This window comes from Rana temporaria, chromosome 3, assembly GCF_905171775.1.
Source record: "Rana temporaria chromosome 3, aRanTem1.1, whole genome shotgun sequence".
In the NCBI taxonomy this organism is placed as follows: domain Eukaryota; kingdom Metazoa; phylum Chordata; class Amphibia; order Anura; family Ranidae; genus Rana; species Rana temporaria.
Genome location: NC_053491.1, coordinates 457,076,170 through 457,090,101, shown reverse-complemented (window position 1 = coordinate 457,090,101; position 13,932 = coordinate 457,076,170). Strand labels below are relative to the sequence as shown.

Below are 13,932 nucleotides of genomic sequence, written 5' to 3'. Positions count from 1 at the left end.
GGCGATCGCAGACAAAGCGACACGCCCACTCCCGCGGGAGCTAAAACAGGAAGTGCCTGATTTAGCTCAGAGAAACAAGGTATGGAATTGATTTAAATTTTTTTAAACTGCATACTTTCAATATAGACACTCAGCCCGTGTGTTTAACGTTTACTTGAAAATTAGGGTGAACCTCCGCTTTAACAATCTCTAAATGACCATAAAACTTGAAAAGATAAGAAAAAAACAACAACAAAAAAAAAACAGAACCACACACACGTGGTAAAAAGTAAAAAAGTTAAAAAAACAAAACAATAATACAATCTTCCACTTTGTCCTCCCAAGTTGCTATTTAAACCAAACGAAATAGTGACATCGGAATATAATTTATTAATTCATTTATTTATTATGTACAGTGCTGAAAAAAAGCAAAAAATTTTGAAAAAACAAAACTTTTTTATTTGCTTCTATAGTAAATACAAACATAGGGCCAGATCCACAGACGAAGTACGCCGGCGTATCTACTGATACGCCGGCGTACTTTCAAATTCCCCGCGTCGTATCTTTAGTTTGAATCCCCAAACCAAGATACGATGGCTTCTGGGCTCGATCCGACAGGCGTACGCCTTCGGATCGGAGGTGCAATACTTTGGCGCCCGCTGGGTGGAGTTTGCGTCGTTTTCCGCGTCGGGTATGCAAATTAGGGATTTACGACGATCCACGAACGTACGCGCGGCCGTCGCATTTTCTAACGTCGTCTGTAGTCGGGTTTTTCCGGCGTATAGTTAGGGCTGGTATTGTGCGGCGTATAGTTAGACATGCCATGTTAAGTATGGCCGTCGTTCCCGCGTCGAAATTTTTTTTTTTGCGTAAGATGTCACGTCGAAGTTCTAAAAATTACGTTGTTGCGACGTCATTTCGCGCAAAGCACGGTGGGAAATATCGAAACGGAGCATGCGCAGTTCAATCGGCGCGGGGACGCGCTTCATTTAAATGAAACCCGCCTCCTACCCGCCGATTTGAATTCCGCCGCCAGAAATACACTACGCCGCCGTAACTTACGGCGCGTAATCTTTGTGGATTTGAAAGTACGCCAAGTAAAGTACGGCGGCGTAGCGTATCTCTGATACGCCGCGCAAGTCTAAATGTCTGTGAATCTGGCCCATAGAGTTAAAGCACACATAAACAGAAATATGATTATAAAGATCACACAAATATGAAATTGATTATATAAGTGAATTCCAGTGTCCATTAACAATCCCCATAAAACTTCAAAAGAAAGAAAGAAATAAAAAAATAAAATAAAGCAGAACCACACACACGTGATGTAATCCGTGGTAAAAAAAAAAAAAAAAACACTCAATAATACAATCTTCCACTTTGTCCTCCCAAGTTGCTATTTAAACCGAATTAATAGTGGCATTGGAATATAATTTATTTATTCATTTATTTATTATGTACTGTGCTGACATTCTTTTGAAATTTTTATTTTGTTTCTATAGTAAATCAAACATATAAACAGAAATATGATTATAAAGATCAAACAATAATGAAATTAACGATTTAAGTGTCTTCCAGTGTCCAATAACAATCCCTAAATGACCATAAATATTTAAAAGAAAGGAAAAAAAATAATAATAAAAAAACAGAACCACACACACGTGATGTAATCCGTGGTAAAAAGTAAACAAAAAAAACACTCAATAATACAATCTTCCACTTTGTCCTCCCAAGTTTTTATTTAAACCAAACAAATAGTGACATTGGAATATAATTTATTTATTATGTACTGTGCTAAAAAAAAATTTTTTTTGAAAAAAAAAAAAAAAAACACTCAATAATACAATTTTCCACGTTGTTTTTCCATGTGGTCTTCAAGATGTGGACCCGTGCACCATGTGCTCTAATCCTGCCCACCTTAACAGAAGACCTAAACTACAGGAGGTCAACCTATTGCATTAGGGTGTGCACCCCAAAGCTCAAACAAGCCTGCCTTTCTCTGCAGCCTCAGCTGCACGGAGCAGTGAATGAATTGGAAGTGCTCTGTGCTGGGAGGCTTCCTGTTCATTCACAAACTGAAGCATAGTAAACAGTGTGTTCTCTGTGTTCATTTAGAAAAGGTATATTTACTAGCCCCTTCCCCAGTTCTCCATCCTGAAACATCCCCTGCAGCAGCCGGGGGGAGAGGAGAGGAGGAAAGCCAGCAGCACTGCAGGGGGGGGGGAGAAAAGGGGGGAAAGCCCAGGAAGTAGGGGGAATCGGCAACGCCCATGGTGATTAGGGTGTGCCCAGGCACTACAGGAGGTCTAACAGTGCTGAACAGATTAACCACTTAAGACCCGGACCAAAATGCAGCTAAAGGACCTTGCCCCTTTTTGCGATTCGGCACTGCGTCGCTTTAACTGACAATTGCGCGGTCGTGCGACGTGGCTCCCAAACAAAATTGGCGTCCTTTTTTCCCCACAAATAGAGCTTTCTTTTGGTGGTATTTGATCACCTCTGCTGTTTTTATTTTTTGCGCTATAAACAAAAGTAGAGCGACAATTTTGAAAAAAAGAGAGCACGACTAATAGTTGTCCTGTGGACAGATTCTCCCACCTGAGCTGTGGATCTCTGCAGCTCCTCCAGAGTTACCATGGGCCTCTTGGCTGCTTCTCTGATGAATGTTCTCCTTGCCCGGTCTGTCAGTTTAGGTGGACGGCCATGTCTTGGTAGGTTTGCAGTTGTGCCATACTCTTTCCATTTTCGGATGATGGATTGAACAGGGCTCTGTGAGATGTTCAAAGCTAAGCTTGGGATATATTTTTTATAAACTAACGCTGCTTTAAACTTCACAACGTTATCCTTGACCTGTCTGTGTGTTCCTTGCCCTTCATGATGCTGTTTGTACACTAAGGTTCTCTAACAAACCCAGTGGCTGCTGGTGTTTTTTTCTGTGGGGGGGGGGGGCAGCAAACAACCATCCACCCCCCCGAGCGGCACACAACTACCCCCCTGAGTGGCACACAATTACCCCCCCGATTGACATACAACCCCCCCCGCTGTTTGCCAGCACTTACCCCATCGCGGGTAAGCTCAGTTGGTTAGAGCGTGGTGCTAATAACGCCAAGGTCACGGGTTCGATTCCCGTACGGGCCATTCCCCAAGCAGCGGCTCTGATTCCTCTCATTCTAGGCATCCAATAGGATCACCAGTCCTTTCACCCAATCAGGTGACCGGTGTCAAAACCAGCTTCCTGATTGGCCGGGAGGAGGATCAGTGTTACAACAGTGAATATATATTCACTGTTGTAGAACCCCTGGGTGGGCTTTGTTTGCATTCTCTGCAACCCAAGCCCATCCTATTTTAAAGCCTATTAGAGCCAGAGGCTCTTCAAAAAAATTCCCCCTCCGCATCGTATTCCATGTGCCGGTGTGCTGAAAGGAGCCGGATGTATTGACAGGGAAGGCGGCGGATGGACAGGGGAGGCGGTGCCCGTGCACCCTTAATGGATGGGCCCTGAACAAACCTATGAGGGCTTCACAGAACAGCTGTATTTATACAGAGATTAAATTACACACAGGTGGACTCTATTTACTAATTAGGTGGCTTCTAAAGGCAATTGGTTCCACTAGATTTTAGTTAGGGGTATCAGAGTAAGGGGGGCTGTATGCAAATGTAAACCACACTTTTCAGATATTTATTTTTACAGTGTTGAAAAGACATTTATAATTTTTCTTCCACTTGACAATTATGTGCCACTTTGTGTTGGTCTATCACATAAAATCCCATTTACCTTTTTGATTGTAACATGACAAAATGTGGAAAATGTCAAGGGGTGTGAATACTTTTTCAAGCTACCGTATATATATATTACTTATGACAGAATTAGATAATTACATTGGGTTTGGCCAGCAAAACACAGAGGAATGTACTATTTACAGCCTATAGCCAATCCACCTATTAGTATATGATGTACAAATTCCAAAGTGTACCCTCTCTGTGACGTAAAAGGCAGCGCAACAGACGTGAAGGTCACATGTTGATGATCTACGGATAGTAATTAACACGGCATAGGTGTGTTCATTTTCATATATATATATATATATATATATATATATATATATATATATATATATATATATATATATATATGTATATATGTATATATGTATATATATATATATATATATATATATATATATATAAAGGTCTTTTAACTCGCAGGTAGCATGAGGGTGAATTATTATTAATTATTACCTATACAATAGGGGCCAGATTCACAGACAGCGGCGTATGTTTGAGCGGGCGTAGCGCATCTTATATGCGCTACGCCGACTTAACAGAGAGGCAAGTACAGTATTCACAAAGCACTTGCTCCCTAAATTACGGCGGCGTAGTGTAAATGAGCCGGCTTAAGCCCGCGTAATTCAAATTTGGAAGGTAGTGGGCGTGTTGTATTAAAATTAACCGTGATCCCATGTAAATGAATGGCCGAACGAACGGCGCACGCTCAGAATCACGTCGCATATACTCCCTAAGATACGACGGCTCAATGCGTACGACGTGAACTTAACCTACGCCCAGCCCCATTCACGTATGACTTACGCAAACAACGTAAAATCCGACGGCTGTTCCGACGTCCATACCCTAACATGACTTACCCCTGCTTTATGAGGGATAACTTTACGCCGGACGTACGCCTTACGGAAACGGCGTGGCTTACTGCGACGGGCGCAAGTACGTTCGTGAATCGGCGTATCTAGGTCATTTACATATTCGACGCGTAAATCAATGGAAGCGCCCCTAGCGGCCAGCGTAAATATGCACCCAAGATACGACGGCGTAGGAGACTTACGTCGGTCGGATATAGCCAGAATTCAGGCGTATCTGGTTTTAAGAATACGGCGCATAGATACGACGGCGCATCCTAGAACTTACGCGGCGTATAAGAAGATACGTCGGCGTAAGTCGTTCGTGAGTCTGGGCCTAGAGCTGCACGATTCTGGCTAAACTGAGAAAAACTTTTTTCTTTTGTTATAATAAAGATCAGGATTTTCGTGGCGTAACATCATCTTTCTCATTATACAAAAAAAATTGGGCTAATTTTACTGTTTTTAAATTTTTTATTTATTTCATTAAAGTATTTTGTTCCCCAAAAACTGCATTTGAAAGACCACTTCGCAAATACATTGTGACATAAAATATTGCAACAAACACCATTTTATTCTTTAGGGTCTCTGCTAAAGCATTATATATATATATATATATATATATATATATATATATATATATATATATATATATATATATATATATATATATATATATATATATATAATATAAACATGTTTGGGGGTTCTAAAGCCCCATACACACTATCAGTTTTCCTGCAGGTTTTTCTCTTCAGGTTTACCAAAACCATGTAGTGCAAGGGACTGCCTGATTGCATACAAATTGAAACTCTTAAGGTTTGACCTCATATTAGATGGTTTTGATAAACCTAAAGAGAAAAACCTGCAGGAAAACTGATAGGCCCAGATTTACAGACAGCAGGCGCAAATTATGCCGCCGTAGCGTATCCCCTGTACGCTACGCCAACGCAACGCAGAGAGGCAAGCATGGAATTCATAAAGCCAGTGCTCTCAACGTTGCACCAGCGTGGCGTGGGTTTCAAAGGCGCAGGCCGGCGTAAGTTGAAGTGGCCATGATCCATGCAAATGAAGCGTGACCCTATGCAAATGATGGGCCAAGCGGCAGAAAAGTACTTAAAACGAACTGTGAATGCGCCGGGACGTGGACGCATCCCCGTGCGCATGCTCACAACCACATCGGAACAACTGCCTAAACTACGCCGGATCACTGTGTTAACGTAACCTACGCCCAGCCAGACCCACGTCCATGTAAAATACGCCGGCTTGTGTTCCCTGGTGCAGACCTTTGCATGTCTGGTGCTGGGTTACACCTCCTTTATGGGGAATAACTTTACGCCGGACGTACAACTTACGCGCACCGCGCGTAGCCTGCATTGGGCGCACGTACGTTCGTGAATCGCCGTATTTCCCTCATTTGCATGTTTGAATGGCTAATCAATGAGAGCGGCACCATGCACCCAGCCTAAATGTACGCCCACCCTACGCCGGCGTAAGCAAGCTACGTTGGCTGGTTATTTGGACAAGCTGGAATTTAGAAGCTGGGAATGTGGGTGGCATGGAGTGTATTTTTTTCTGATGCAGCAGCTGGGGAGAAATTTGCCTGCTATACTCTACATCTGGTGGTGTACTGCTAGCAGGCATGTTGCAAAGACCGGTGAAATGTTTGTCCAGGGTCCAATCAATATTAAAGATCACCCTGACTATACTAACCTCACACTAAGGCCCCTTTCACATTGGGGCGGGAGCCGCGGTGGCGGTATAGCGCCGCTAAAAATATCGGCGCTATACCGTCTGATTTGCCGCGGGATTCGGCCGCTAGCGGTGCGGTATTAAACCCCGCTAGCGGCTGATAAAGGGTTAATACTGCAGCGGTTTCCCATTGTTTTAAATGGAAAGGAGCGATGAAGGAGCAATATACATACCACTCCTCTCACCGCTCCAAAGATGCTGCTGGCAGGAGATTTTTTTCTCTCCCGCCAGCGCATCGCCTCAGTGCGAAAGCCCTCGGTCTTTCACATTGAGAAGGCTGGGTAGGAGTTTTTCAGGCGGTATAGCAGCGCCATTTTTAGCGCTGTACAGCCTGAAAAACTCCTCGGTGTGAAAGGGGTCTTACACTCTACGTTCATAGTCACAAAAGGTGAACACAATAACTCACTAGTAGCAAACTGAGCCTTGCTAGACCTAGACATGTGCACTGCCGAAAAATGTGTTCATTTTCGTTTTCGTTTCATTCGGTTTTTAGCTTTTTCGGAAATTCGAAAATTCGGAATTTGAAAATCGGAATATGAAATTTGGAAATTCGGAAATGTGAAAATTTTCGAGATTTTGGAAATTCTGAAGTTCGAAATTTTGGAATTCAAAATGAAAAATTGGAGAATTCTAAAATGCGAAATTCTAAAATTCTAAAATTTACGATTTTATAACTCAGAATTTTCTAATTTACGATTTTCCAATTTCCAATATTAGAATTTTCAAATTTCTGAAATTCAAATTTTCAAATTTCCGAAATTTTCCGAAATCTTAAATTTTCACATTTCTGAATGTCCAAATTTCGTAAATTCGTAATTTCGTAAATTCGTAATTTCGTAAATTCGTAATTTTGTAAATTCGGAATTTCGTAAATTCAAAAATTCGGAAAATTCAAATATTCGGAAATCTGAAAATCCAGAAATGTAAAAATTCGGAGATTTGGAAATTTTCGGAATTAACGAATTTGTCAAAATTTGTTAAAAAAAAGAATTCGGAACTGAACGAGTCTACTATCTCCACTCCAAAAACATACTGCAAAAGCTTCCTGTGGGAAGGAACCTTTTATAGTTTGGAGTGGGACTATGAGCACTGATCCCTGATTGGACAAAGTCATCATCACTTTGTCCAATTAGGGCTCTGACAGTGCTCTGTGCCCTAATATGCAATTAGGAGCCTAGAATGCACTGTGCAGTGCACATCCCGCCCAGAACCTTCGGCAAACAGGCAATGTTCAGGCTAAAAGGGGGTTGTAAAGGTTTGTTTTTTATTTTCTAAATAGGTTACTTTATGCTAGTGCATTGTTGGTTCACTTACCTTTTCCTTCCATTTCCCTTCCCTGGGCCGGATTCAAAAAGCCTGGCGTAAATTTGTGCGGGCGTAGCGTATCTCAGATACGCTACGCCGCCGTAACTTAGTGAGGCAGGTTCTGTATTTAGAAAGAACCTGCGCCCTAAGTTAAGGCGGCGTAGCGTATGTGGTCCGGCGTAAGCCCGCGGAATTCAAATTATCCATGCAGTGGGCGTGTTGTATGGTAATGAAGGCTGACCCCACGTAAATTACGTTTTTTATTTCCAATATTTTTTATTGAAAAATAATTTTTTCCAAACAACTCAAAAGCATCTGATAAAACAAAAAAGATATCACATAGGGTATTGGGTACAGTAAGGACAACTCCAAGTATTTCTCATATGCATATAATCATAGAATGTTCAATCGAAAGTTTGGACACGAGGTCACCTCTCGCCCCCCCCTTGCGATCCTTCTCCATGGTCACTCCAGGGAGTGCAACCAGCAACCCGTCCCCCTCCCGCTTGAAGATATGTCCCTTTTTATGGGTATAATGCTTATGACATTGGTACCTTACCCCATCGCGTGCATATGTAGTATTTGGATATAGGACGAGCATTTAGGACCAATTTAACTGGGTTTCCTAATATACAAGTACTGTCCATGAAAACATAGTAAAACAAAAGAAATAAAACAAACCAAAACAAAACCAGATTCTCCCGCATTCAGTTCCAGGGTGACGTGCGCTTATAGACCATGACAGTATCAAGTGTCGCAGATTGACATCACAACGTATAACATTGTTCGGATCCCTTTACATACATGCCCCTCCCTCAAACCATTTCAACCATTCTTTCCACTCTCGTGATATTTTATCATAGTTACCCATGGCCGATGAGTGAAGTATTTCATATGTGCCATGGGTATGTATGATATGAATGATTTCTGTGATCGTGGGCGCCTCTGTGGACTTCCAGTGTCTCAGGATAGCGAGGCGTGTCGCCAAGATAATGTTCGAAACTATGGTCCTAGACACTGGTGGTACCTTATATAGGTCTAGTGAAAGTAGCGCCATAGCCGGCGATAACGTGTAATGTGCACCCACCATTACGGCTACCAATCTCTCAGTCTGTTGCCAGACTCGGTACAGTTTGGGACATGACCACAAAATGTGGCAAAGTGACCCTTTTTCGCCACAGGCCCTCCAACAAAGTGGTGAGGTTCCAGGGAAGATTCTCGACAGTCTATATGGGGTTAGGTACCATCTTAGTACGATTTTTTGTTGCATTTCTCTTAGATTAGTACTTCTCGTAGATGCGTAGGTAAGTTTAAATGATCTTTCCCATTCCCCGGCTGTGCATTCTATCCCCAGCTCTCTTTCCCAGGCTACCATATGTTGAGACTTCTCACACATCAATTTACCTTGTAGGGTGTTGTATACAATAGATATTCCACCTGTCGAGCCCTGGTATTCCCTGTAGAACCTCAAGATCCTCCTCGGTATACCGGTAAGCAAATTTGGTGTGGTTCTCCACAGGTGGTCTATTTGCATATAGGTATATTGGTCGGAGGTTGTGAGATTATGTTCTGTCTGGAGTCTGGCAAATGACCTAATGTGGGACCCTTCCACTATGTCCTCTACATACTGAAGCCCCCTATCCATCCAGGTTGAGATCTTTAAGCTAGGTATTAGAAGTCTCAGAGCCGACAATGAAAGTTTCACCGGCGACACGTCCACCTCCCTTTTTGTGTCTCTAGACAAATACATCCATGCTCTTACCGAGGCTTGGATAGGTGGGGCTAATTTTGTGGTGAGTGAGCCTGCTTTATGGGCTGTCAGTAGGAAGTTCAATAAGTTCTTCTGTGGGACCTGAGTCTCTTCTAGATTTTTCCATATAGCCTCGGAGTCTGGCAAGAACCATTGTTTAAGTTGAGTCAGTATGGCGGCAAAATAATAATCCTGAATGTGAACGTGGCCTATCCCCCCCGCTTTTCTGTGTTTGATTAGCTTACTAAATGCACATCTCGCCCTCCCTCCCTGCCATAAGTAGTTGTTAATCAGGGATTGCAGAGATTTAAAGTAGGAATTTGGTATGACTATGGGGAGCGTGCGGAACAGATACAACACCTGTGGGAGGATCTGCATTTTGAAGGCAGCCAGTCTACCCAGCCATGACAGTTCTGTTTTCGCTAAGGCCTTCAATTTGGTATTTAGTGTTTCGAGAAAGGGTGTAAAGTTGGACTTCAAGAGGTCTTCAGTGCTGGGGGTTAGGGTGATGCCTAAGTAGGCGATGCCCTCTTTTTTCCATACAAAGGGAACCCTCTCTTTAAGATGGTCCTCATCCTCTGATGGAATGCCCAAGTTTAGTATAAATGATTTAGACTCGTTAACTTTATAGTACGAGACTGTGTTAAATGCTTTTAGAGCCTCATGTACCGCAGGTAAGGAGGTTTCTGCTTTGGATAGCATCAGGATGACATCATCAGCAAAAAGGCTGATGACATGCTCCTTCCCCCCCGCTGTGATGCCTGAGATATCAGGGTGACTACGTAAATAGGAAGCTAGAGGCTCCATCAACAGGTTAAAAATCAATGGCGAGAGGGGGCACCCCTGCCTTGTCCCATTAGATATGGTAAACGGAGTAGACAGGGCTCCTGCTACATACACCTGTGCGGATGGAAGGGTATACAAAGCCATCACAGCCGAGTATATGAATCCCCTGAACCCAAACTTATCCAATACCCTGGACAGGAATTGCCAATGAATCCTATCGAACGCCTTCTCTGCATCCAGTGCTAGGAGCAGAGAAGGCGTTCCCCCATCAACCGCCGCATGTATCACGTTGATCAAGCGGCGAGTGGCATCTGATGTCTGCCGCCCCCTAGTAAATCCCGATTGGTCCCTGTCAATTAATTTGGGCAATATGTCTACTAACCTATTCGCAAGTATTTTGGCGTATATCTTTATATCGTTGTTAAGCAGCGATATTGGTCTAAAATTTTGGGGGACATCTGGTTCCTTTCCGGGTTTTGGTAGTGCCACTATCATAGCCCTCAACATTTCTGGGGGAATGAGAGACTCTGTCGCCACTGAGTTAAAAAGTTTCTCCAGATGTGGAACTAAGGTATCTTGAAAGAATTTGTAATATTCTCCCGTGAAGCCATCTGGCCCCGGAGATTTATTGTTGGGGAGATTTTTGATGACCTTGCTTACCTCTGTTTCTGTAATGGGGGAATTTAACTCATCTAATTGTTCAGGAGTGAGTTTCGGAAGGTCTACTTGTTGCAGGAATGAATCTATCAGTGAGACGGTCGGTTGGGGAGTATTAGGGTCATCTTTAAGATTATACAGCATGCTATAATATCGGCTAAAGGCATCTGCTATCTCCTGGGGGTGGTAAAGCTTAGTCTTCGTCACTGGGTGAATAATAAAAGGGATCTGCGCCTTGCGTCTTTGGCCCTTAATTTTATTAGCTAGCATTTTGCCTGCCCTGTTGCCGCTAGTATAATATTGTAGTTTCAGTCTCCTTGAAGACTTCTCAAAGTCTTCTTGGAACAATAGGCGAAGTTCAGTACGGAGCTGTGACAGTCGGGCTGTAATATTGGGGGTCAGTCTACTCTTGTTTTGCCTCTCAAGAGTCTCTATTTCCGAGATTAAGTCGGTCATATGTGCCTGCCTCAACCTCTTACTCCTTGCCCCCTGTTGGATCAATATCCCTCTTGCATATGCCTTGTGGGCATTCCAAAGCACCCCTGGATCAGACACCGATGGACAATTTAGTGTGAAAAACTCTCTCAATTGGTCCTCAATCCTAGACCTGGTCGGACCATCCTGGAACAGCCTAGGGTTCGCTCTCCAGATGCGCGCACTTCCCTTGTTAGTATTCTTGCCAATAGACAATGTGATCGAGGCATGGTCCGACCAAGTAATGGTGTTAATATGGGCATCTGTACAATCAAACAATAAGCGTTTATCTACTAAGAACAGATCAATTCTACTATATGTCCCATGACAATTAGAAAAGAAAGAAAAGTCCCTTTCCTCCGCATTGAGACACCTCCAGGAGTCAAACAGTTCATGAGCCCTCAGGGAATCTCCCAAGGATACAGGAGTCCTTTTGTGAACTGCTGTGGAGTCCACTGAGGGGTCCGGGGTGATGTTGAAGTCCCCACACAGTAAAACCCTACCCCTCTCCACAGCTTTTAATTTCTTCATAACTTTGTTAAAGAAACGAATCTGTCCATGGTTTGGTGCGTAAATGTTCCCTATAGTGTAGGCAGTAGAGTCAATGTCACAGGTCAGGATCAAAAAACGACCCTGGGGGTCAGTCACCAGTGAGTGCAGCTTAAAAGCTACTGAATCTCTTATGGCTATCATCACACCTTTCTTTTTCGCCTCCGCATTGGCATAAAAGTAGTGTTGGAATTGGGGATGACTGCATTTAGGGGGGGAGGTCTGGGTGAAGTGAGTCTCCTGAACGCACAAGATGTCACAATGTTGGTGTATGGCTTCTTTCCACAATGATCGCCTCTTTGCCGGGTGGTTAAGGCCCTTGGCGTTGATTGACATGAACTTTAACGCCATTTGGATATGTGGTATGGTGAGGTGGAATGAGGTGGATATTTCTTACTCACTGTCAGAAGTTTGGTCGCCTTTGTGGGTATATGCTGTAGATAGTTTTGAGGCCATCGTTTCTTCCTGTGACCAAATGGAGTGGACTCAGTGCACTCGCAGAGACGTCGGTTGGATCCGAATGGGGAGAAAAACAAGAATATAACTATAAAAGAAAAAAAACAGTCAACATAGGCGAATAGCCCAACTGATGGAAATTGAACAAGAGTGTGGCTCATGGCCACTCAGATAAACTAGGGTAGGAAAGTCCGAGCTGTAAGTAGAGTACGGACCGCGCGTACTTCTCCCTTAGCAGGAGGATATAGAACAAGTCATGCCCATCCGAGCTATTTATGGGTGCGAGCATTCCTCGAATTCACTTTGTGCCAATCCTGATGCTGTGCAGAGCGTCCTGGATTTACTGGGTCCTGAGTTTGAGGGTCAGGTGTAATCCCCCATGTTTTAAGGAAGGTCAGGCCCCTGTTCATGGAGTCAATCACATAGTCCGTTCCTTCTTTAGTGACAATTAATTTCGTCGGGAAGCCCCACTTGTAGCTAAGGTTGTGGTTCCTGAGTGCTTTTGTTATTGTGTTTAAATTCCTGCGTTTTTGCAGCGTGAATTGCGACAAGTCCGCATAAAATTGCAGACTGTCGTATGGTGCAGGGATTTTCCCTTTTGCCCTGGATGCTGCCATCAACTGTTCCTTGGTGGAGTAAAAATGAAATCTCATAATAACATCCCTGGGTATGTTCTCTGACAGGTATGAGGGTTTGGGTAGTCGGTGGATCCTGTCTATATTAAAGTCCAGCTCCTTCATGTCAGGGAGGGTGGCAGTCAGAAGTTGGGAGACATATTGACGTAGATCAGCTTGTTGCACTGTCTCAGGGATCCCCCGTATCTTAACGTTGTTCCTCCTACTTCTGTCTTCTAAATCTGCCATTTTCGTTTTAAGTGCCTCCAGCTCATCCTCCCTCCCATCATTAGCATCCACCAGGTCGTTTATTGTGTCAGCGAATTCCCCCATTTTAACTTCCACGTGCGTCACTCTATCTGTAACTGATCCCAGTTCTCTGCTAAATTTGTGGAGACATGACACCATGTCAGTGTGTAATGAGCTTCTCAGGGAGACCAGCATCTCCTTCAGGACCGTGTCCATTACAGGCTGATTGGCCGTGGGGAAGGTGTCAATGGAGTCAGGGAGTTCCCTTGTGTCCTCCCTAGATTCCTCCCCAGAAATAGACAAAGCGCTCACCTCCTCATCTGTGGCATCCACTCTGAATCTGGACTTCTCTGGGCTTCCCGAAGAGGGTGTAGGTGGAGGAGATGTGGATGACCGAGGAGGATTGCTCCTTTTGTTATTTCTGCCGTCCGCGTGTGCCTGCGAGCGCGGGCCCGCCGTCGGCGTGGAAGTCGCTCCGGCGCCATGTTGCTTGGCCTCGAGGGGATAGAACTCCGTTAGCTTTTGGGGACGATTCCCCGTTTTTTTTGGTTTGGTCATGCCCGCTCTGTCCGGAGCCTGTTCAGCTACCGTTCCGCCGTGCAGGGTGATGAATTGGTCGCTCGGATGGGCTGATATTAGCCGTTGTCAGCCTGCTATCTCAGGAGCTCCTCTCTCAAGCGTCCATTGCGGTCCCCGGCTAGCTCCGCCCCCCCGTAAATTACGTTTTTGA

The 13,932-nt window shown here is 44.0% G+C and overlaps 1 non-coding gene across 1 annotated transcript; it reads left to right on the top strand.

Moving 5' to 3' along the window:
• The first annotated feature begins 3,046 nt into the window (after nt 1–3,046).
• On the top strand, nt 3,047–3,117 carry TRNAI-AAU. The gene has a single exon. It is a non-coding gene; the product is annotated as a tRNA-Ile (tRNA).
• The last annotated feature ends 10,815 nt before the right edge of the window (nt 3,118–13,932 follow it).